Source organism: Myodes glareolus, chromosome 12, assembly GCF_982192425.1.
Source record: "Myodes glareolus chromosome 12, mMyoGla1.1, whole genome shotgun sequence".
Taxonomy (NCBI): domain Eukaryota; kingdom Metazoa; phylum Chordata; class Mammalia; order Rodentia; family Cricetidae; genus Myodes; species Myodes glareolus.
In genome coordinates this window covers 20,418,339-20,443,065 of record NC_142037.1, presented here as the reverse complement: position 1 = coordinate 20,443,065, position 24,727 = coordinate 20,418,339, and the positions used below count along the sequence as shown (strand labels likewise).

The following is a 24,727-nucleotide window of genomic DNA, read 5'->3' as shown; positions in this document are numbered from 1 at the left end:
CCAGTTTGATCACATGCTCCATCACTCCCAGTCCAGCTGGCCTTGGTGAGCTCCCATTAGATCAGTCCCACCGTCTCAGTGGGTGGACGTACCCCTCGTGGTCCTGACTTCTTTGCTCATGTTCTCCCTACTTCTGCTCCTCATTTGCACCTTGGGAGCTCAGTCCAATGCTCCAGTGTGGGTCTCTGTCTCTATCTCCATCCATCGCCAGATGAAGGTTGTCATTGATAGGAACAAGGTAACACACTTGTGTAATATATTCTAATACACAGGAAAAACAACAGTTGAGAGTAACTTACCTGCCCCATCCAGTTCATGTACAGAACATAGATTATATTCAGTCTACCTTCTAATTAGCAAATGTTCACTTCCTAAGGAACAGGTACTTTTATACAATTTTACATTAATACTGTATTCTGTTTAGGCTCTACTGTTGAACTGTACAGTACAAGCTCTACACTTGAACTTCACTTCCCAGTCTGCTCTCAGTGACTCAGACCTGGTTTTCTACTTCATTGTTTCAGTGCCTTTCCTGCTTCCAGGGAGTCTTCCCCATAACTTATGCTGTACCCTGAAAACAAATGTGTCCTCATATGAAGAATAACAACCAGATCTGTGCTGTGCACAACATCCTTCAGTGGCTCTCCTGTCTGTGTAACTAATAATTATCTTCTTTATAGGGCACTCAATGGCTGTTCGATTTCCATTGGCCTTTCTGCTTCTTCATGTTAAGTCTATGTCAGCAGAGGTTAGGAAACACAATATTACAAGAAGCTCTGACTATATCCTTCTGTTCTCCTTGTTGACACAAACTGGATGCTTTACTCTGCCTTATTCCTTCTCCAGATGGAATATTAATAATTTGCCTCAGGAATATTAATAATATCCCTGGTCAAGGCTGGAGAAATGATTCAGTGATTAACAGCATGCGCTGTTCTAGTAGAAAACCATTCTGTCCCCAGCACCACTGTGTGAGCTCACAACATGCTGTATGTCCTATCTGGGTATTTGGTCTTGTTCCACTGGTCTGCATGTCTATTTTGTGCCAGTACCATATTGTATTTATTATTGTGGTTTTTAAACATACTTTGAGATCTGCAATTGTAGCACCTCTAGTGTAGTTCTTTCTGTTCAGAATTGTTTTGGGTACACTTGATATTTTGTGGTTTCATATATAAATTTTTGGATTCTTTAAATCTTTTTCTGATTAGGAATGCATGGAATCTGTAAATAGTTTGGTAGAATGATCATTTTCACAATATTGACTGTACATGATTATACAAGGACATGTGATATCTTTCCACTTTCCAGTGTTTTTCTCTCTTTCTTCCAATGTTTAAAGTTTTGATTAAAGAGGAATTTCACTTTCTTGGTTGGGTTTATTCCTAGTTATTTAATATCTTTGAAAATACTACAAATAGTAATGAGTCCAATATTTCTTTTTATGGCTGTTTGTTGGTGGTGAATAGAACAGCTTTGATTTGTGCAAACTGATTCTGCATCCTGTCACATTGTTGAATTATTTTTATCATTACTAGAAGTTTTCTCATCTCTCTTGTACAGTGTCATATTATCTGCATATAAGGATATCTGCATGTAAGAATATCTACTTTCCTTATTTCTACCTCTTTACTTTCCTTCTCTTACGTTTTTGTTCCAGATAGTACATTAAGCACAGCATTGAAAAGGAATAGGGATAGTACATATTCATGTCTCACTCTTGACTTTGGTAATATTGTCTATTTAGTATTATGGTGCACCTATGGGTTTCTTGTATATAGCTTTTATTAGGTTTAGGTATGTTCCCTTTATACCTATGTTCTCTATGACTTTTTTTCTCTTTTTTTAATTTATAAACGTTTAGTAATTTATAAAAGTTTCCATTTCCGCCCCTCCTCCCAACACCCTCCCACTCCCCCCACTCCCTCTCCCCCTCCCTCTCCATCCCTAAGAGCAGTCAGGGTTTCCTGCCCTGTGGGAAGTTCAAGTTCCTCCCCCCTCCCTCCAGGTACAGGAAGGTGAGTATCCAAACAGACTAGGATCCCAAAAAGCCAGTACATGCAGACAAAACAAGACCCAGTGCCATTGTCAATGGTTTTTCAGAAAGACCCCGTGCCAGCCACATTCAGAGAATCTGGTTGGATCACGTGCTCGTTCAGTCCCAGTCCAACTGACCTTGGTGAACTCTCATTAGATCTGTCCCCTTGTATCAGTGGGTGAATGCACTCCTCACGGTCCTGCCTTTCTTGTTCATGTTCTCCCTCCTTCGGCTTCTCATTTAGACCTTGGGGGCTGAAGATATGTTGGATTTTAGCAATGACCATTTCTGCAACCATTGAGATGATCATGTACTGTTCGTCTTTAAGTCTGTTTATGTGATTTGTTACATTTATTGACTTTCATATTTTGAAACATCCCTACATACATGGATAAAATCTACTTTGACATGGGATATAGTCTTTTTGATGTATGTCTTTATTCTGTCTGCAAGATTTTTATTGAGTATTTTCTACTTCTTTCTTGATTTTTTTCTTTAACTCACTGTTTTTAAGTTTTATTGCACTTTGATCTGACAGGCTATAAGGAGTGATTAAAATATTTTTTATTTACAAATATTTGTTTAACCAGAGACGTCAACTTATTTCCCAGTCAGCCAGACCAGAATAATTACACAGAAATTTTATTAATTACAATACTATGTGGCCTATTAACTCAGACTTCTTATTTTTGTTCTTATTTAGTGTTGGAGGTTGTGGATTATTTTAGAAAAGTTGCTGAGTAGAATGTGTTTTCTTTTGAGTTTCAATAAAATATTCTATAGATACCTTTTAAGTCCATGTGATGTATGATGTCAAATACTTCTGGTATTTCTCTGTTTAATTTTTTTTGTTAAGGTTACCTGTTTAAGTGAGAGAATGGAATACTGAAGTAAACTATTAATTATTAATGGATAGATGTTAATCTGTGTCTTTAAACCAATAGTAGATTTAATAAGATATTGGATTTCCCTAAGTTTGGTGCACTATGCTTAGGATATTACTTTCTTCTAAATGAAGCATCTCTATTCCTTTATTTTAAAGTCAGTTTTTCAGCTATTAGGATAGTGATATCTGTTTGCTTCATATTCCGATTTTCTTGAAGCACTATTGTCTATCATGTTCCTATAAGGTGGTACCTATCTTTGAAATACAAATGTGATTATTGAAGGCAGTATATAGTTATATTTTGTTTCTTGTCCCATTTTTTCAGTCTGTGTCTTTTATTTGGAGATTTAAGACTGTTGCTCTTCAGTGTTGTTGAAGAGTATATTAGCTGTGGTCATTGGGTTGTTGTTTGTGTCCTCGGTGGTATTTTGTGTTTTTATACTTATGACTTTTGTATTTCTTCTCTCAGTCTCTCTGCTATCCTTATTCCTATTTAGTTTGAAACAATGGTTCTTCTATTTTTCTCAGGTCTGGTTTGTTGCATATAAAATTCTTTTAGGCTGTTTATGTCATGAAGTATTTTTCAATCATCACATTTGAGTGGGTGCATCTTTCTGGAATTTGAGGTAAGTTTTCTGCTGTAACACTACTGAGCCTATGTCCTATGCCATCGACTTGGAGTTTCTTTTCTTTTTCTATGTTTAAAATTTGTGTAGCTAGTCTTTTAATGGTGTCTCGAAGTTTCCTAATATTTTTTAACATGACTTTGATTATTGGTGCACTTTCTCTGTTTTCACGTTCTGATATTTTATCCTTTACTTCATTATACATATAAGTCTTTCACCTGACTTTCCTAAATGTGCTGTTGATCTTCATTTCAGCTTAAGTTTTATTCAGTATTTTATTTCTTTATTACATAAAGTTTTTTAATCATAAATTTTCTTACTTATTTTCTCAGCTCTATATATTTTTTTTAATTTCCCTCTGGTGTTTAGATCCTGCATCTTCAAATATCGTTGTCCTTTCGAATCCTCTCTAATTAGATCATCATGTTTATGATGATTCTTTTAAGTTCCGCGTTCTAGGATTAATCTAGGTAATATTTACTGAAAAACATTTTTATAGAATTTGTGAGTTTTGGGGTGATGGGATTATTTTGGCCTTTCTTGATGTTTGTGTGTTTGTGATAAAATATAGGCATTCAGACTTCTTTCATTGTGTCTGATATTGTAGCCTGCTCTGTTGAGTAGAATTTTATTTCTGTTTTTGCTTTTGTTCAAGCTTGGTTGGTTTTAGATCAGGTTGAAGAGTTGGAAGGTCAGTAGATAGGTAGATCAGCTCTCCAGACAGATATATTTATTATTGAGGGCAGGGTGAGAGGGATTCTAATTCAACATATGTTGAATTCAACAGTGTGTTGATATGGCTCAGGTCTATGTCTGCATGCTGATGAAAAACTTGTTTAAGCCCAGCTATGCCTGGGAGTGTGGGGATGATGCACTGAGGTTCTGGGAAACTTACAACTCTGGGTTGGTATGATGGCTGCAGAACCCAAAATATGCCTTCTGAAGTGTGGGGAAGATCTGAGTAGATGGGATCTGAGGCTCTCACCTGACTGGGCTGGTGCACAAGAGGTGTAACCACAGGTAGGTCTGGGAATATGCAGATTGTGTGGATAGTGGGGGATCTGGAACACTCACCTGGTTAGGTTGGTTCACAGGTTATGTGACCCAGCTAGGTATGAAAATGTGATACTCACGTGGGTGAATAGGAAGCTAGTACACTCACCTGGTTGAGCAGGTGCACAGTCTGTGAGCACAGCTAGGTTGGAATTGTAGGGATGGCAGTTGTGGGCTGAGTTCAATCTTTCCTAGAGTAAGAGAAAAACACACTAGATTTCTGCAGTTAGAAATCTGACCACAGGGTGGCAGGACCCCTCAGCTGATGCACAAGAAGGCCACCTTAGTGAATTTCAAATGAACAGGCTTTTTTTTTTTTATTGGCTGAGCAAATAACTAAGCATGTGTGGTTATAACAACAATGGTCAAAGAGAACCTGCTAGAAGCTGCTGGGTAAAGACTGAGCACGTACAATTGATCTGCATAGGAAGCACAATGAAGGCAGCAGTTCATATTTTATTCATTCTTTTCTGCCTTTGGATGAACTGTGAGTGGACGACTGTGAGATGACTGGGAGAATGTTAGTAGGAGGACATTAAATGTCCATAAGAAAGACTTTGTTCATGTTTTCTCTTCTTACCATAGGGAAAAAAACAGGGAAGCATAATAACCTAACAATGTTTCTCCATTCTCTCCATCTTTCTGCATAGGGGAGAGTCAAGGCGAGAATGTGGAGCAGCAGCCTTCCACCATGAGTGTCCAGGAGGGAGACAGCACTGTCATCAACTGCACTTACACAGACAGTGCCTCAGTCTACTTCCCTTGGTATAAACAAGAGCCTGGGAAGCAACCTCAGTTCATCATTGACATCCGTTCGAATGTGGAAAGGAAGCAGAGCCAAAGACTCACCCTTCTACTGAATAAGAAAGTCAAACACCTTTCCTTGCACATCACAGCCATTCAGCCTGGAGATTCAGCCATCTACTTCTGTGCAGCAGATACACACTGCTCCACAGGACCCTGCAGTCTGTCTTCAAACCTGCAACCAGGACTGGGTGACACTCTTTGTGCTATGTCAGATATTTTATGACAACTTTTGTCACATTGTTTGTTTGGGAGCAGAAACTAATATATAGATACTAAAAGCATGTATGATAAGGCCCAAGATGACCCAGGAAGTTTAGGTTATATTATTGATTGTTGCTTAATGGTTATTTTTAAATGCATATGTGTTCTACATGTTAAATGTGTACTGTGTACTATGATATCTTGGTTTAAGTAAACATAGGGAAATGAATAGTTTGGTGAGTAGGTGCACAAAGCAATGTCTGAAGTAACGTGTAAACCTTCATCTTCTTTCTATGTGAGCTAATACTAGCATCTCCATGTGTTCAGCAATCTAAAAGCTCTGTGTAACAGATTCTTACAGGGATTTACGACGGTCTGCTTCAAAATCATGTGTTAAATGACCAACCCTACAAGCAAGGCAGCCCCACTGATGCAATTGTGACTTGACAATTTGTTGGAGTAACCAACTACTTTCTCATTGCAGTTGACACCTGCTTTGTAGGAGGAGGTACATGTGAAGTATGTCAATCTGTCCAGAAGTCTAAGGCTGTGAAATTGCAAAAGAGAGAAAATGCTGCTTTAATAAATGATTATACATCTTATATAGGAAAACAGTATGAGCAACACATTCTGAAACAACTATAGAAGTTGTGAGTGAGGGAAGTTCTGACGGACTCAATATTCATTACCTTGAACTTGTAAGAAACAAAGGTTCTGAGCCAAAGGTTGGCATTTGCAAATTATATTTATATGTTAAATACAACAACAATTATGGAACAGATGTAGACAAAGATGAGAAAGAATAGCTTTGAGACAAGACATTACTTGAAAAAAATTCTACCAAACACCAAAATTAGAAAAAGTACAGAGAAGAATCATCCATAATTCTATTGCCTTTGTTTAGCATGTTAGTTAAAACTTATACTGTATAACCGATTAATACACTATCCCTCTTAATACTTCATAAAAACTTTAAGAAATAGGAGTAATAATAGTAACTGCCTCATTGTATTATTGTGATGATAAAATTATCACTTAGAATAATACTTGAAACATAATGACACATAAGAGGAGTTCAGAGTTACCAATTATCTTCTCAGTACATAATTTAAAAACATAATTCAGAATTTAGGGTTTAAGCTTTTTCCATGATCAAAGTATCTAATCTTTTCCCAGCATTAATATTTTTATATAACTGAATGCTACTTTATATGCTATAGACTATAATTCATAAAAAAGTTATTAAAAATTCTTTAAAATTACTATTTGTAGACACCTTAATCTCTTCCCCCCATCCCTCTGGGGTCGCAGGATCTCCCTAGAGCTGCTCCCTTGCACGCTGAGCCTGGGCTGTGGGCTCAGCCTGGCAGGGGCCGTTTCTGTGCTTTGGGAGCCTGCCTGAGCATGGGCAGGCCCTCCCTGTGTCAGCTCAGACACATTCCTGGCCAGCAAGAGACAGTGAACTTCTGGTGGACGACCATTGGAAGAGGGGTGAGTTTGCTCCTGGCCCTAGGGCTTCGGCTAGGAGCAATTCAGACTTTCCCCGCCCCCCTCGACTTTCTGGTCACCCTGCAGTGGTGGTCCCACCCTGCGGAGCTCTCCGGAATGCCATCCCAGTCTTCATCCAGGCACACCTTCCTCTCTTCCCCCCATCCCCCTGGGGTCACAAGATCTCCCCAGAGCTGTGCCCTTGCATGCTGAGCCTGGCCTGTGGGCTCAGCCCGGCAGGGGCAGTTCCTGTGCTTTGAGAGCCTGCCTGAGCACAGGCAGGCCCTGTGTCAGCTCAGACACATTCCTGGCCAGCAAGAGACAGTGAACTTCTAGCAGGCATCCATTGGAGGAGGGGTGAGCTTGCTCCTGGCCCGAGGGCTTTGGCTAGGAGGAATTCAGACTTTCCCCACCCACCTCGACTTTCTGGTCACCCTGCAGTGGTGGCCCCACCCTGCGGAGCTCTCCCGAATCCCATCCCAGCCTTCATCCAGGCACACCTTCCTCTCTTCCCCCCATCCCCCTGGGGTCACAAGATCTCCCCAGAGATGCTCCCTTGCACGCTGAGCCTGGGCTGTGGGCTCAGCATGGCAGGGGCAATTCCTGTGCTTTGAGAGCCTGCCTGAGCACAGGCAAACCCTGTGTCGGCTCAGACACATTCCTGGCCAGCAAGAGACAGTGAACTTCTAGCAGACATCCATTGGAGGTGGGGTGAGTTTGCTTTTGGCCCGAGGGCTTCGGCTAGGAGGAATTCAGACTTTCCCCACCCCTCTCGACTTTCTGATCACCCAGCAGTGGCGGCCCCACCCTGCGGAGCTCTCTCGAATCCCATCCCAACCTTCATCCAGGCACACCTTCCTCTCCTCCCCGCATCTGGCTGGGGACAGAAGATCTCCCCAGAGCAGCTCCCTTGTGTCCTGGGCCTGGGCTGTGAGTGCAACCCGGCAGGAGGGAGTCCCTGTGTTTCAATAGACTGCCTGAGGAAAGGTAGACCTTCTGTCAGTGAAATCCCCAGCCAACAAGGGAACCTGACCTTCTATTGGATCTTCTGATCCAATAGAGAGCAATTGAAGGAAGAGATGGGCAGACGCCAAGGCAAGAACTCCTCCAACAATCTAAAAAACAACATGAAATCACCAGATCCCAACGACCCTACAATAGAAGGACCTGAACCTCTTAATTCAGAAGAAGTGGAAAGAAGTGCCATTATGAAAGGAATAGAGTCCCTTAAGCAGGATATGAATAACTCCCTTAAAGAACTGGATAAGAAATACAACAAAAAGATTGAAGAAATGAGTAAAGAACTAGATGAGAAGTATAAAAAAAAGTTCGAAGAAATGAGTAAATCCGTGAATGATACACTGGGAAACCAAGAAAAAAACACTCAAACAGGTAATGGAAACAGTTCAAGAATTAAAAACTGAAATGGAGGCAATAAAGAAAACACAAAATGAGGGCCGGCTGGATATGGAAAATCTAGGTAAACGAACAGAGACTACAGAATCAAGCATAACCAATAGGATACAAGAGATGGAAGAACGAATCTCAGAGTCTGAAGATACCATAGAGAAATAAATGGTCTGATCAAAGAAAACAGCAAATCCAACAAATTCTCATCACAAAACATTCAAGAAATTTGGGACACAATAAAAAAACCAAATCTAAGATTAATAGGGATTGAAGAAGGAGAAGAACTGCAGATCAAAGGCCCAGAAATATATTCAACAAAATTATAGAAGAAAACTTTCCCAACCTAAAGAATGATATTCCTATGAAGGTTCAAGAAGCTTACAGAACACCGAATAGACTTGATAAAAAAGTCTTGCCATCCCCTTGCCATATAATAATCAAAACACAAAACATACAGATTAATTAAAGAAAGAATATTAAGAGCTACAAAGGAAAAAGGTCAAGTAACTTATAAAGGTAAACCTATCACTTACACCGGACTTCTCTATGGAAACCATGAAAGCCAGAAGGTCCTGGATAGAGGTACTGCAGAAACTAAGAGACCATGGATGCAAACCCAGACTACTATACCCAGACAAACTATCATTCACTATCAATGGAGAAAACAAAATATTCCAGGATAAGAACAAATTTAAACAATTCGTAGCCACAAACCCAGCCTTACAGAAAGTAATAGAAGGAAAATCCCAACCCAAGGAATACAACATTGCCAACACCGCCTACAATAACTCAGACATCTAGCGACCCTTCTCGAGCTTTACTTAAAGAAGGGACACATACAAACTCTATTAAACAAACAAATAAGAAATAATAATAACCGGAGTCAACAACCACTGGTCATTAATATCACTTAATATTAATGGACTCAATTCACCTATAAAAAGTCACAGACTAAGAGATTGGATACGAAAACAGGATCCAACATTCTGCTGTTTACAAGAAACACACCTCAACCACAAAGACAGACATCTACTCAGAGTAAAGGGTTGGGAAAAGGTTTTTCAAGCAAACGGACCTAAGAAACAAGCAGGTGTGGCCATTCTGATTTCCAACAAAATTGACTTCAAACTAAAATCAATCAGAAGAGATGGAGACAGACATTTTATACTCATAACAGGAACAATTCATCAGGAGGAAGTCTCAATCCTGAATATCTATGCCCCTAATATAAAGCCTCCTACTTATGTAAAAGAAACACTTCTAGAACTCAAGGCAGTCATCAAACCACACACACTAAGAGTAGGAGACTTCAACACTCCTCTCTCACCAATGGACAGGTCAATCAGACAGAATCCTAACAGAGAAATAAGAGAATTATTGGAGGGATTGAATCAAATCGACTTAACAGACATCTATAGAATATTCCACCCAAATAGGAAAGAATATACCTTCTTCTCTGCAGCTCATGACACCTTCTCGAAAATTGACCACATACTTGGTAACAAAGCAAACTTCCACAGATACAAAGAAATATTAGTAACCACCTGTGTCTTGTCAGACCACCATGGATTAAAGTTAGAATTCAACAACAGTGCTACCCCCAGGAAACCAACAAACTCATGGAAGTTGAACAGTCAACTACTGAATCACCCCTGGGTCAAGGACGAAATTAAGAAAGAAATTAAAGTCTTCCTTGAATTTAATGAAAATAAAGACACAACATACTCAAACCTATGGGATACTATGAAAGCAGTGCTAAGAGGAATGTTCATAGCACTAAGTGCCCAATTAAAGAAAACGGAGAAAGCACACATTGGAGACTTAACAGCACAATTGAAAGCCCTAGAAAAAAAAGGAAGCTGATTTACCCAGGAGGTCTAGAAGACTGGAAATAATCAAACTGAGGGCTGAAATCAACAAAATAGAAACACAGAAAACAATCCAAAGAATCAATGTATCAAAAAGCTGGTTCTTGGAGAAAATCAACAAGATTGACAAACCCCTATCCAAATTAATCAAAAGGCAGAGAGAGAACATGCAAATTAATAAGATCAGAAATTAAAAGGGGGACATAACCACAGACACAGAGGAAATTCAGAGAATCATTAGATCTTACTATGAAAGTTTATATGCCACAAAGTTGGAAAATGTAAAAGAAATGGACATTGTTTTAGATAAGTACCATATACCAAAGTTTAACCAAGAACAGGTGAACAATCTAAATAGACCTGTTAGTTGCGAAGAATTAGAAGCTGTTATCAAAAATCTCCCTACCAAAAAAAGCCCAAGACCAGATGGTTTCAATGCATAATTCTACCAGAACTTCCAGGAAGAGCTAATACCTATACTCCTTAATATAGAAACAGAAGAATCATTGCCAAACTCTTTTTATGAAACTACAGTTACCCTGATACCAAAACCACACAAAGACACAACCAAGAAAGAGAATTACAGACCAATCTCACTCATGAACATTGACGCTAAAATACTCAATAAAATACTGGCAAACCAAATCCATGAGTACATTAGAAAAATTATCCATTATGATCAAGTGGGCTTCATCCCAGAGATGCAGGGCTGGTTCAACATACACAAATCTATCAATGTAATCCATCATATAAATAAACTGAAAGAAAAAAAACCATATGATCATTTCATTGGATGCTGAAAAAGCATTTGACAAAATTCAACACCCATTTATGATAAAGGTGTTGGAGAGATTGGGTATGCGAGGATCATACCTAAATATAATAAAAGCAATATATAGTAAGCCGACAGCTAACATCAAATTGAATGGAGAGAAACTCAAAGCCTTTCCACTAAAATCAGGAAAACGACAAGGCTGTCCACTCTCTTCATACCTCTTCAATATAGTGCTTGAAGTCCTAGCAATAGCAATAAGACAACATAAGGGGATCAAGGGGATTCGAATTGGAAAGGATGAAGTTAAACTTTCGTTATTTGCAGACGATATGATAGTGTACATAAGCGACCCCCAAAACTCTACCAAAGAACTCCTACAGCTGATAAACACCTTTAGTAATGTGGCAGGATACAAGATCAACTCCAAAAGATCTGTTGCCCTCCTATACACAAAGGATCAAGAAGCAGAGAGGGAAATCAGAGAAACATCACCTTTCATGACAGCCACAAATAGCATAAAATATCTTGGGGTAACTCTAATCAAGGAAGTGAAAGACCTATTTGACAAGAACTTTAAGTCTTTGAAGAAAGAAATTGAGGAGGATACCAGAAAATGGAAAGACCTCCCCTGCTCTTGGATTGGGAGAATCAACATAGTAAAAATGGCAATTCTACCAAAAGCAATCTATAGATTCAATGCAATTCCCATCAAAATCCCATCAAACTTCTTCACAGACCTTGAGAGAACAATAATCAAGTTTATATGAAAAAACAAAAAACCCAGGATAGCTAAAACAATCTTATACAATAAAGGAACTTCTGGAGGCATTACCATCCCTGACTTCAGACTCTATTACAGAGCAACAGTATTGAAAACAGCTTGGTATTGGCATAACAACAGAGAAGTCAACCTATGGAATCGAATAGAAGACCTGGGTATTAACCCACAAACGTATGAACACCTGATATTTGACAAGGGAGCTAAAGGTATACAATGGAAGAAGGAAAGCATCTTTAACAAATGGTACAGGCATATCTGGATGTCAACCTGTAGAAGAATGAAAATAGAACCATATCTATCACCATGCACAAAGCTCAGGTCCAAATGGATTAAAGACATCAACATTAATCCGACCACTTTGAACCTGATAGAAGAGAAAGTGGGAAGTAGTCTACAAGATATAGGCACAGGAGACCACTTCCTAAGCAGAACCCCAGGAGCGCAGACAATAAGAGAAACAATGAATAAATGGGACCTACTGAAACTGAGAAGCTTCTGCAAAGCAAAGGACACTGTCAGTAAGACAAAAAGGCTACCTTCTGACTGGGAGAAGATCTTCACAAACCCTTCATCAGACAAAGGTCTGATCTCCAAAATATACAAAGAACTCAAGAAACTAGACACTAAAACTCTAATTAACCCAATTAAAAAATGGGGTACTGATCTGAACAGAGAATTCACAACAGATGTACTTCGAATGGCCAAAAGACACTTAAGGTCATGTTCAACCTCCTTAGCGATCAGGGAAATGCAAATCAAAACAATTTTGAGATTTCATCTTACACCTGTCAGAATAGCCAAACTCATAAACACCAATGATAGCCTATGCTGGAGAGGATGTGGAATGAGGGCAACACTCATCCATTGTTGGTGGGAAAGCAAACTTGTGCAGCCACTGTGGAAATCAGTGTGGTGGTTTCTCAGGAAACTGGGAGTCAACCTCCCTCAGGACCCAGTAATTCCACTCTTGGGAATATACCCAAGAGATGCCCTAACATACTACAAAAGCATTTGTTCAACTATGTTCATAGCAGCACTATTTGTAATAGCCAGAACCTGGAAACAACCTAGGTGCCCCTCAATAGAAGAATGGTTAAAAAAAAGGTGTGGAACATATACACATTAGAGTTTTACTCAGCGATAAAAAACAATGAAATCTTGAATTTTCCATGCAAATGGATGGAAATAGAAAATGCTTTACTGAGTGAGGTAAGCCAGACCCAAAAAGAGGAATATGATATGTATTCACTCATATGTGGATTCTAACCACAATTAAAGGTGTTTGAGCCTATTATTCGTGATCCTAGAGAAGCTAAATAAGAAGGTGAACCTGATGAAAATCATGTAGCTATCTGTCTGGAGATTGGAAATAGACAAGTGTCCCAGGAAACCTCGGTTGCATGGGGGCGGTGGGAGGGTTGTTGGAAGGGGAGACGGTTAGAGAGATGGGAGTAGGGGAGGAATGGGGAAAGCTTGGTGGACTGGGATGGGGGGGAGGGAGGAAGGATGGATATGGGATCAGGGAAGAATATATTTCAACTAAGGGAGTCCTTTTAGGGTTTACAGGATACTTGATTATAAAGGGGATCCCAGGTCCAAGGAGAGATCCCCAGATTGATCTCTGGACAGAAGAGAGGGTGCCTGAAACGGCCTAGGCCCATAACCATACTGATGAATATTTTGCTTATCACCATAGAACCTTCATCTGGCGATGGATGGAGATAGAGACAGAGACCCACATCGGAACACTGGACTTAACTCCCTAGGTCCAAACGAGAAGCAGAAGGAAAGAGAACATGAGCAAAGAAGGCAAGACCAGCGGGAACCTTCATCCAAAGATGGATGGTGATACAGACGGAGACCCACATTGGAGCACCGGACTGAGCCCCCCAAGGTCCAAATGAGGAGCAGAAGGACGAAGAAAATGAAAAAGGAAATAAGGACTGCGAGGGATGCGTTCACCCACTGATACAAGGGGACGGATCTAATGAGAGTTTACCAAGGCCAGTTGGACTGGGACTGAATGAGGACGCGATCCAACCAGATTCTCTGAATGTGGCCAGATTCTCTGAATGTGGCTGGCCTGGAGTCTTTCTGAAAAGCCATTGACAATGACACTGGGACTTGTTTCCTCTGCATATACTGGATTTTGCAGATCCAGTCTGCTTGGACATTCACCTTTCTGGACCTGGAGGGAGGGGTGAGGAACTTGAACTTCCCACAAGGCAGGAATCCCTGACTGCTCTGAGGGATGGAGAGGGAGGAGGAGAGGGAGTGGGGGGAGTGGGAGGGTGTTGTGGGAGGGACGGAAATGGAAACTTTTATAATTTAATAAAATTACTTTCAAAAAAATTATTATTTGTAAATACAAAGTTCTGTCTCAGATGTGTAGATTTTATTTCTTAAAGTGTTATACATAATACTGGAACAAATATTTAGTGCATTTTTTCTGATTTTTTCCTTAGGGTATATACCTGCTGGTGGAACTAATAAAATTTCTTTGAATTATGTAAAAAATAGAATAGCATTTTGAGAAACAAATTTTGTCAATAAAGAAATACTACTAAGACAAATTGAAAAATAAAAGAAGCTCCCACAGAAACATGGCAGTCATGAAGAAAGACTCATAAGTGAAAGTTTTGACATTTGGAGGAAGGAGTTTTTCTGAAGACGCTTGTGTAAGCTGGCTCTTTGCTCTCTTCAGGTCTGTAAAGAAGAGTCCCAGATTATCTCCCCAGTTCCAAATGATAACTAACATTGCATTTTCTAACAACAAGTACCAGTGGTCACAATGACATTTACAGAAAAGAACTAAAAAAAAGGTTGCAGTTTACATGTGATGTAGAGCATGACATAACACGTGAATTCTACATACCAGTCAAAATTGCTTCCTTTGTTATTGCTGTCCTGTACAGTTAACCTTCAAACATTGTTTCAAGACACCAATGACCTTTTAAGTAAATGGGCAGTGTAAATCCATCATTTAAATCTTTAGAAGATAAAAAGAACAGATTTTAATGATCACACAGTCCAAAATCCAGTTTCTAATTACCATGACACAATAACGTTAGGAAAATTTAAATATTTATTTATTTTGTTTATGTACATGAGTGTTTTGCCTGCATTTGTAATTGAATACCATGTATGTGACTGGTGCTCAAGTAGATCATAAGAGAGAGTCATTTACCCTGGAACTGGAGTTACAGATGGTTGAGAAACACTATTTTTGTTCTGAAAATCAAACTTGGATCTGCTGTAAGAACAATAAATAAGTGCTTTCTGGTCCTGAGCCATCAATTTAGGCCTGAATATTATCTTACTCCAAATTCAAATCAGTGAATATAAACTGGATAAACTGGTAAAATCTACTTCTTGCCTTTAATTCATAGTATGGTAAAAAACCAAAACAGAGAACACACCAATTATTCTACTATAAAATTTTCATGTCAGATTGAATCCTAAGAATGACAACCTTTGATATATTAATGACCATTACTTATATCCTTAAAGGCAACTTAAAATTGACATGTGCCTTATGAATGATTTCAAGTATGAGAACGCTAGTGACTTCTGGGAAGTAAGAGACCCTAGTTTGTTTCTGTCATCTAAGGGGAGGAGTTTCTTGACACAAGATCATTATCTGTGAGAAGTAAAATCTACATAAGTTCATCATTTGATGTCATTTCATCATTTCTTTGTGTGAAGAGTCAAGAACATTACTTGGGTGACACTAAAGATGAACACTTCTCCAGCTTTAGTGACTATGATGCTGCTATTCATACTTGGTAAGTGAAGTGACTTAAAATTTATGATCTTTCTTCTATGAACTTTGTTATTAATGTAACACATATCCTCTTCTCTCTCTAGGAAGAACTCATGGAGACTCAGTGACCCAGAAACAAGGTCAAGTCACTCTCTCAGAAGACGACTTCCTATTTATAAACTGCACTTATTCAACCACAGGGTACCCAAGTCTATTCTGGTATGTCCAATATCCTGGAGAAGGTCCTGAGCTGCTTTTGAAAGTCACAACAGCCAACAACAAGGGAAACAACAGAGGTTTTGAAGCTACATATGATAAAGAATCCACTTCCTTCCACTTACAGAAAGCTGCTGTCAAAGAGTCAGACTCAGCTGTGTACTACTGTGCTCTGAGTGACACAGTGACAGAAACTGCAGGGGGAGCTGAGTACAAACTCAGAGGAGCAAAAGAAAGTTTGGCTTCTGATGATCATGGAAACAATGAAGTTCTCAGTTGCCTTGATCTCCATATACAAGTCATTGTCTTCACTCAAGTAATTCACAATGAGCTAAATATGGCAGGAAATGTGGCGTCTAGATTATGTCTATTTAATACTATAGAAGGACAGATTATCTAAGGGTAACAACCCTTCCATACCTCACGATTTCTAATAAAGTAATGTGGGTAGGATGGACAGAACAAAGGGATGCAGGAGCAGGTAGGTGATCTTCAATGTCCCTCCTCCTCTCTAAATCAAAACTCCCAGTCGCATCCCCAGTACATCTCTGGGTATATCTTTGGTATATCTTTCTATACAAGACTTCTACTATGCCCTCTCCTCCCTCTTTGCCCCCATTCCCAGAGCACTAAGGAGTTTCTATTGGTACATCCTGATTTCTTCCCTGCTTTCTTCATTCCAACCCTCTTCTAGCCAATTTCCATGCCTAAGTGTCAGCATCCAATATGAAGAACCTTATTGTATCAGGAAGCCTACTTGCAACATCTGGCAGAGTATCAGCCTACCAGGCAAACCAGAGTCACTACACTCTCTTAATAACCAGAGAGGGCAACATAAAGTAAAGAACAGCAACAACCAATAAAGACAAGATCAGATTTCAGCACCAGGGTTTGCAGTGATCCCAAACCCAAATGCCTGGATTCTAGCATAAAAACAGTCAGTAACAGCCACATGACATGTCTCCAGTAAAACCCAGAAACACTATTACAGTAGACCCTGAGAAAAACAATATAGTTGGAACACAATACAATAAGTTTAGAATAGATGTTATGAATATGCTATAGGTGTTCAAAGCAGAATGAATAACCCCCCTAATTAATCTATGAAAGCACAAAGAAGTAGTGGGATGTAGTGAAAAAAACAGTTCAAGACTTGCAAGAAGAAATAGAATCAATAAGGAAAACAGAAAGTAAGGGAAGCATGGAAAACAAAATTTAGTAACTCAAACAGGAAGCTCAGTGTCAAATTTCACCAAGAGATTATAAGAGATGAAATAAAATAATCTAAACCAATGGAGATAATGATAGGAAAAAACATTTCCTTGGTCTAACAAAATGTTGAATCTAAAAATTTTTAGGCACAAAACATTGGAGAAACCTAGGACACTTTGAAAAGACAAAATCTGGAGAAGCGACTCAGGTCAAAGGCACAGAAAATATTTGAACAATATCATAGATAAAAATTACCACAATCCTCAAAAAGGATATGCCTATCAAGATATATGGAGCATACAGAACACCAAATAGACTGCACCATAAAAAAACTGTCATGGCACTTAATATTAATATTCAGAACAGTTAATGTATGGAACAAAAAGGAATATAGAACAGTACAAGGGAAAAACAAAGGCAGGCATAGTTTAATAATAGCTTAAATAATACCAGTTTTCTTAATAGACAATCTAAAGTCTAGAAGACCCTGGGCAGATGTTGTACTACTTTAAGATACCACAGGTGCCATTTAGACTATTATACCCAACAAAACTTCCAATCACCATAGATGGAGTAAGACATTCAATGATAAACCAAGTTAAACAAAATCTATCTACAAATCCAGCCCTACAGAAGGCACTAGAAGGAAAACTGAAACCTAAAGAAGATAACCACACCACAGAAAACACAAAGAATAAATAATGTCAACCATCAAATCAAAAAAAGGGGAACCCCCCACCAGTACCTCAAAACAAGTAAACAAACACTCAAAAACTCTCAAGGAAAATGTTCTAAATTTCCTAATAAAATAGTAGCTATTCTTATGCTGCATTCCAGACAGACACATTAACATCAAACACAGACTTCACCTTTGAATAAAAGAATAGGAAAAAATGCTCCAAGCATTTGAAACTAAGAAGCATGCCAGTGTAGCCATTTGAACTTCTGACTAAACAGACCTCAAACCAAACCTAATCATAAGAGATATGGAAAGATACTACATAGTCATCAAAGGAAAAAAATCATAAAGAGTACACTGTAATTCTTAAAATGTATGTACCAAAAACTAGGACTCCCAAGTTTGTGAAATAAACACTGCTACAGCATAAATCACATATTGACAGTTAGCACACTGTTAGTGAGAGACTCCAATATCCCTTTCTCACCAATAGACAGGTCCTCCAAACATAAACTAAACAGAAATACTGGAGCTAACTGACAACACAAAATAAATTGATAAAACCAATATTTAGAGTACATTTCTCCCAAACAGAATATATCTTCTTTCCAGAACCTCATAAAAGTTTCTTCAAAATAGACCCTAGACTTGGACACAAGTCTTAATACATTAGCAAAATAGAAATAGAATATTCCATACTTTCTTACCACCATTAATGCCACCAACAACAGAAAGAAGAATTTACACACTGATTACAACTGAACAAGTACTACTAAAATAAAAAATGGTCAAGAATAAAAATGAAAATCTTTCTGGAACTGAAGAATTATGGGAACACTACATACCCACACCAAATGGATATAGGGAAGCGATTCTGAGGTAAGTTCAAAGCACTAAGTGTACACCTAAGAAAATAATGAAGAGATCTTGTATTACCAACTTAACAGCACACATGATAGCTCTAGAACACAAAAGGAAGAAATAGCGACCAAAGTATAGATGGCAAGAAATAACCAATTTGAGTTTTGTTTGTTAGTCTATGGCTCTTTAGGGGACCATAGTATGTAAAAGTGGCCCAAATAAGTTTAAGGTGTATGTGTGTTTTGTGTGAACATGAACATTTTCTTTTTTTTTTATTTATTAAAAATTTCCACCTACTCCTCTCCTCCCATTTTCCTCCCACTTCTCCCATTCCCCCTCCCATTCCCTCTCCAGTTCGAAGAGCAGTAAAGATGCCCTGCACTGTGGGAAGTCCAAGGTCCTCCCTTCTCTATCCAGGTCTATAAAGGTGAGCATCTAAACAGACTAGGCTCCCGCAAAGCCAGTCCAAGCAGTAGAATCACAACTCAGTACCATTATCCTTGGATTCTCAGTCAGCCATTATTGTCAGCCATATTGAGAGTCCGGTTTGATCACATGCTTATTCAGTCCCAGTCCAGCTGGCCTTGGTGAGCACCCATTAGATCAGTCCCACCGTCTCCATGGGTGGACACACCCCTCGCGGCCCTGACTTCCTTGATCATGTTTTCCCTCCTTCTGCTCCTCATTTGGACCTTGGGAGCTCAGTCCAGTGCTCCAATGTGGGTCTCTGTCTCTATCTCCATCCATCGCCAGATGAAAGTTCTATGGTGATATGAAAGATATTCATTAGTGTGGCTATGGGATAAGGAGAGTTCAGGCACCCTCTCCTCTGCTGCTCATGAAACAAGATGGGGACATCTTCTTGGACACCTGGGATCCCCTCTAGAGTCAAGTCTATTGCCAACTCTAAAATGGCTCCCTTAATTAAGATATCTACTTTCCTGCTCCCATACCTGCCCTTCCTCCATCTTAACCATCCCATTCCCCCAAGCTTCCCCAATCCTCCCCTTTTCCCTTCTCTATCCCCATCTCCCCTTACCCCCACCTCAAACCCACACCTGTGCTCCCAACATATGCCTGACAATCTTGTCTTCTTCCAATATCCAGGAGGATAACTATATGTTTTCCTTTGGGTTCACCTTCTTTTTGAGCTTCTCTAGGATCAGGAAATACACGCTCAATGTCCTTTATTTATGGGTAGAATCCACTTACGAGAGAGTACATACCATATTCATCTTTTGGGGTCTGGGTTATCTCACTCAGTAAAGTGTTTTCTATTCCCATCCATTTGCATGCAAAATTCAAGATGTCATTGTTTTTCTTTACCACTGAGTAAAACTCTAACGTGTACATGTGTCCCACCTTCTTTAACCATTCTTCTCTTGAGGGTCACCTAGGTTGTTTCCAGGTTCTGGCTATTACAAATAATGCTGCTATGAACAGAGTTTAATAAATGCTTTTGTAGTTTGATTGGGCATCTCTTGGGTATATTTCCAAGAGTGGAATTGTTGTATCCTGAGGTAGGTTGACTCCCAGTTTCCTGAGAAATCGCAACACTGATTTCCAAAGTGATTGCACCAACAATGGATGAATGATCCCCTTAAGGCAATCCTCTCCAGCATAGGCTATCATTGGTGTTTTTGATTTTAGCTATTCTGACAGACATAAGATGGTATTTCAATGTTGTTTTGATTTGCATTTCCCTGATCGCTAAGGAGGTTGAGCATGAACTTAAGTGTCTTTTGGCCATTTGAACTTTTTCTGTTGAGAAATCTCTGTTCAGTTCAGTACTCCATTTTTAAACTGGATTAATTAGAGTTTTAATGTCTAGTTTCTTAAGTTCTTTATATATTTTTCAGATCAGACCTTTGTCTGATGTGGGGTTGGTGAAGATCTTCTCCCATTCTTTAGGTTGCCTTTTTGTCTTAATGACAGTCTCCTTTGCTTACAGAAGCTTCTCAGTTTCAGAAGGTCCCATTTATTCATTGTTGCTCTTATTGACTGTGCTAATGGGGTTTTATGTAGGAAGTCCTCTCCTTTGCCCATGTGTTGCAGACTAGTTCCCACTTTCTCTTCTCTCAGGTTCAGTGTATTCAGATTTATATTGAGGTCTTTAATCCATTTGGACTTGAGTTTTGTGCATGGTGATAGATATGGATTTATTTTCATTCTTCTGCAGGTTGATATCCAGTTAAGTCAGCACCATTTGTTAAAGATGATTTCTTTCTTCCATTGTATAATTTTAGCTTCTTTGTCGAAAATCAGGTGTTCATAGGTTTGTGGATTAATATCTGGGTCTTCGATTTGATTCCATTGGTCAACATTTCTGTTTTAGTGCCAATACCACGCTGTTTTCTTTCTTTAGTTTTTAATTCACACCTGTTGATTTTGATAGAACCAACGTGAGAAAGAACATGTGACATTTGTCTTTCTGGATAAGAGTTGTCATTGAAGGGTGTGTATTGGCTTCAGTCATTTTGTTGTATTTAACCATTTGTGTTCTTAGGCATATTTTGCACTTCAGTGATTATCCCTTCATTATTTTCTATATTTCTTGGCCATATTTATACATCTCTTTAGCCTAAAGTATTGCTTCTAGAATCCTCTGTATGAATGGCCTCATGGTCTTGAAGTCTTTTAATCTATGTATATCATGAATCATGTTTCTTTATTCTTAATCTATGGCAGATAGTTTTGCTAGGTACTGTAGTCTAGGTTATCATGTAGAATATTTTAGAATTTGGCATACATTGCTCCGGTCTCTGATAGTTTTCAAAGTTTCCAAGAGAAATCATGTGCTATTATGATTGATTTTTCTTTTATATATAACGTGTTTATTTTCTTTATTTTCAGGATCCCATGTTCTTCCTTTGTTCTGTATGTTTTGTGTTTTAACTGTGATATTCTAGGTGGAATTTCTTTTAATTTTCTTATTTATTTGGTATTTATGTGGTGCTGTGGGAGCTCCTTCTGCTCCTTCAGCCAATTGCCGCTGAGTTACCAGCCCATTGGGGCCTGGTCTCTCTCTCTTTAAAAAAAAGCAGCAGTTGTCCTCCTCTCCCTCTCTGGCTTCTGGCTCCGCTTCAGGCTCCTAGACTCCTTTCCTGTTCACACAGAGGGACTGTTGTCTGGGACGGTAATCTGTAAGTTTTTTCCCCTTTGAATAAATAACCATTCTATTAATCCTAATTCCAAACTGGTGTGGGATTGTCTGTGACTTACGCCTTCAATGTGGTTCCTCTTCTATAGGGATGTGCCTCTTCTTAGTTTAGGGAAGTTTTCTTCTATAATCATTTTAAGGGCCTTTCTGCACCTTTGACTCGGGATTCTTTTTCATCTATGCCTATAATTTGCATAGATTTTTTAAAGCTTATTATTATTGTAATCATTATTATTATCTGTATTACTATTATATATGTATTGTAGCTGTATGTGTGTCTGTATATCACATACACGTCTAATATCAGAAGAGGTCCTCGAAGGTTTTTCCATCCCCTAAAACTAGAGTTACAGATAGTTGTGAGCCATGATAAGGGTGCTTGCAATTGAACCAAGATCATAGGGAAGAGCTGTTGATACTCTTAACCATAAAGCCATCTTTACAGCCTTCAAAATGTGCCCTTTCTATGGTGTACTGCTATCCTTGTGTGTTCCTTTCTTGAGTTTGAACATTTTTTAATATATTTTGCTTTATCCTTGAGCCCCGATATTCTATCTTCTTTTTATGTGTTCTAATTGTAAGGCTTCCTCCAGAGTTTTCTCATTGGACTGTTAGCTTTAATTCCATCTTCATTTCAGCTTGAGTTCTCATCAATATTTCTATGTCTCATTGCTTTGGGTTTTCAAATCCTATATTGTTCTCATCATTTCGTTCAGGTTTATGCTTTGTTTTCGTGGACATCACTCAAGCATTTCTCTTGTTTAAGAGCATTTTATTTAAACTCACTGAACTGTGTCATCATTAAACTCCTTGCATTATTTAATGAAGTTTATGAGAGTTCTTTTACTGTCTATGTTCTGAGGTTTATTTAGGCAATTCTATATTTGGGGGATGGGTAGCATACTGTCTTACATTGCTTGTGTTTTGCGATTAGACTTGGGCCTGTTGACTTCTCTTATTGGTTGTGAGTCATTTGAACATACATTAGACTGAGCTTGCTGGATGAAACAGGCAAATTCTGCATATTTCAGAGGTTTATTTCTCAATCTCCACAAGTGAGACTCAGCAGTAACGACTATGTCCCTGTTTTTGGGTATGGGGTAGGTCTGGAGATTAGGGAAGGTACAGAAAGTGTTGGGCATACTCAGTGTGCTGTGTGGGTGTATAAGAACTGGTCTAAGTGTTGAGGTTAAATATCAATAGTAAACTTTTTAAAATAAGAATCCCCACCATGGCTCCATTGTACAGTTAATGCTTGCTAGAAGTGTCACAGATCTTTCTTCTGAAGTTATATTTTGTGGAAAGTAAGATTGTACTTCTGTGAGTCTCACTGAGACTTTTGTTTTAGGCTCAATCAAGGGAAGTCTCTCCTCCCTTATTGTGTTAGCAGCACTCAATGTCAGTATCCTCATTTATTTTCTTTTATAGTTTAAGTTTAATGATTTTGGATTTTTTCTGGCTCTGTTGTTTACTTTGGGACACTAACACTGTTGCTTATTGCTCATCTTACCCATGAGCCACACATGATGCTCTGTTTCAGGTTCACAGTAACGCAGGAAAGTGCTGTATGTGAGACCTATTATTACTGAGAAAGAAGACAGCATGTGCTGTGTGTGCACAGTCGTGCTCACCTCTCTCCCACGTGACCTGCACTACGGGTCTGTTAAAAATGCTTACTGACTTTTCAAGTTCTTTACCCTTTAATTGTTAGGCCAGAAGAGTTTGCAGTTTGAACATGTCTTTGGTCACTATTATGAGCCCACAAAGGAGCAGTATTTTCTCAGGGCTCCTGAGCAAAGTTATCAAGTGGGAGAGTAGGGAGAAGAAGGGAGGAAAGGGAGAGGAGAAGGGGGAGAGGACAGGCTTGGTGCTGCTGAGGTGGGGAAAGGAGTCACTTTTCTGATTGCTAACAAAGCTGCTTCTTTACATGTTTCCTTAAGCAGGATGTGTGGACCCTTTTGAATGTGAGTTTAGAGTTGAGAACTGAATCCTTAGTGAAGATGGGGAAGAGAGAATGAAATCATTGAGTGTTTCCCTAGTGGTTCTGTGATTTCAGTTAAGCTGTAAGTTTGGGATATTCTTAGGGATACACATGTTATATGTAAAGTTGTTGCTCATCCAGTCTAATAGTAGAAATACAGATGATTTAATCTCTAGTTATGGAATGAGAGGTCTATGAACAGCCATTCTGGAGTGTTAACATCCATATGCACCTAGTCCTGTTTGTCTGATCTTTACCTCTCTGAACAGGGGTGAGCAGCAGAAGGTGCAGCAGATCCCACAATCCCTCAGTGTCTCTGACAGAGGCATGGCCTCTCAAAGGCACTTTCAGTGATAGTGCTACTCAGAATTTCTGGTGGTACAGACAGCATCCTGGGTAAAGCCCCAAGGCTCTGATGTCCATCTTCTCCAGTGGTGACAAGAAAGAAGACAGATTCACAGTTGACCTCAATAAAGCCAACCTGCATGTTTCCCTGCACATCAGAGACTCTCAGTCCAGTGACTCAGCTGTCTTCCTGTATGCAGTGAAATCACAGTGCTCCCCAGGTACCTGAAGCCTGCATGCAAATCTACTGTACCTTGACTTGGACTTAGAAAGAGTATAGAACACAGGGTGGAGAAATCCTGTTTCTATTCTTTATGCAATGGGAACTAAGAGCAAAAGTAGAGAGGGCTGTCTGATTGGGAAAGTGTTTTCACAATTTGAAAATAGCCAGTCCTAAAGGGAAAGGTACACTATTTTTTGACTGAAATATTTTCCATTCTTCTTTAAGTTGATGGTTATACAACAATGTACACACTCTTCCTGAACCTGTCTTGGTGAGCTGGACAATACGTACGTGGCCATGAGAATCGCCTCATACTATGTCATAAAGAACACTATCACCTTTATAGCACTGTGA

General features: G+C 39.1%; 1 long non-coding RNA gene and 1 pseudogene across 1 annotated transcript; both read left to right on the top strand.

The window, feature by feature from the left end:
- The first annotated feature begins 4,951 nt into the window (after nt 1-4,951).
- Nucleotides 4,952-6,870, top strand: LOC148120184 (uncharacterized). The gene is made up of 2 exons (XR_015734636.1): nt 4,952-5,090; nt 5,254-6,870. It is a non-coding gene; the product is annotated as an uncharacterized LOC148120184 (long non-coding RNA).
- Nucleotides 6,871-23,838: 16,968 nt separating this feature from the next.
- On the top strand, nt 23,839-24,430 carry LOC148120183 (T-cell receptor alpha chain V region 2B4 pseudogene; annotated as a pseudogene).
- The last annotated feature ends 297 nt before the right edge of the window (nt 24,431-24,727 follow it).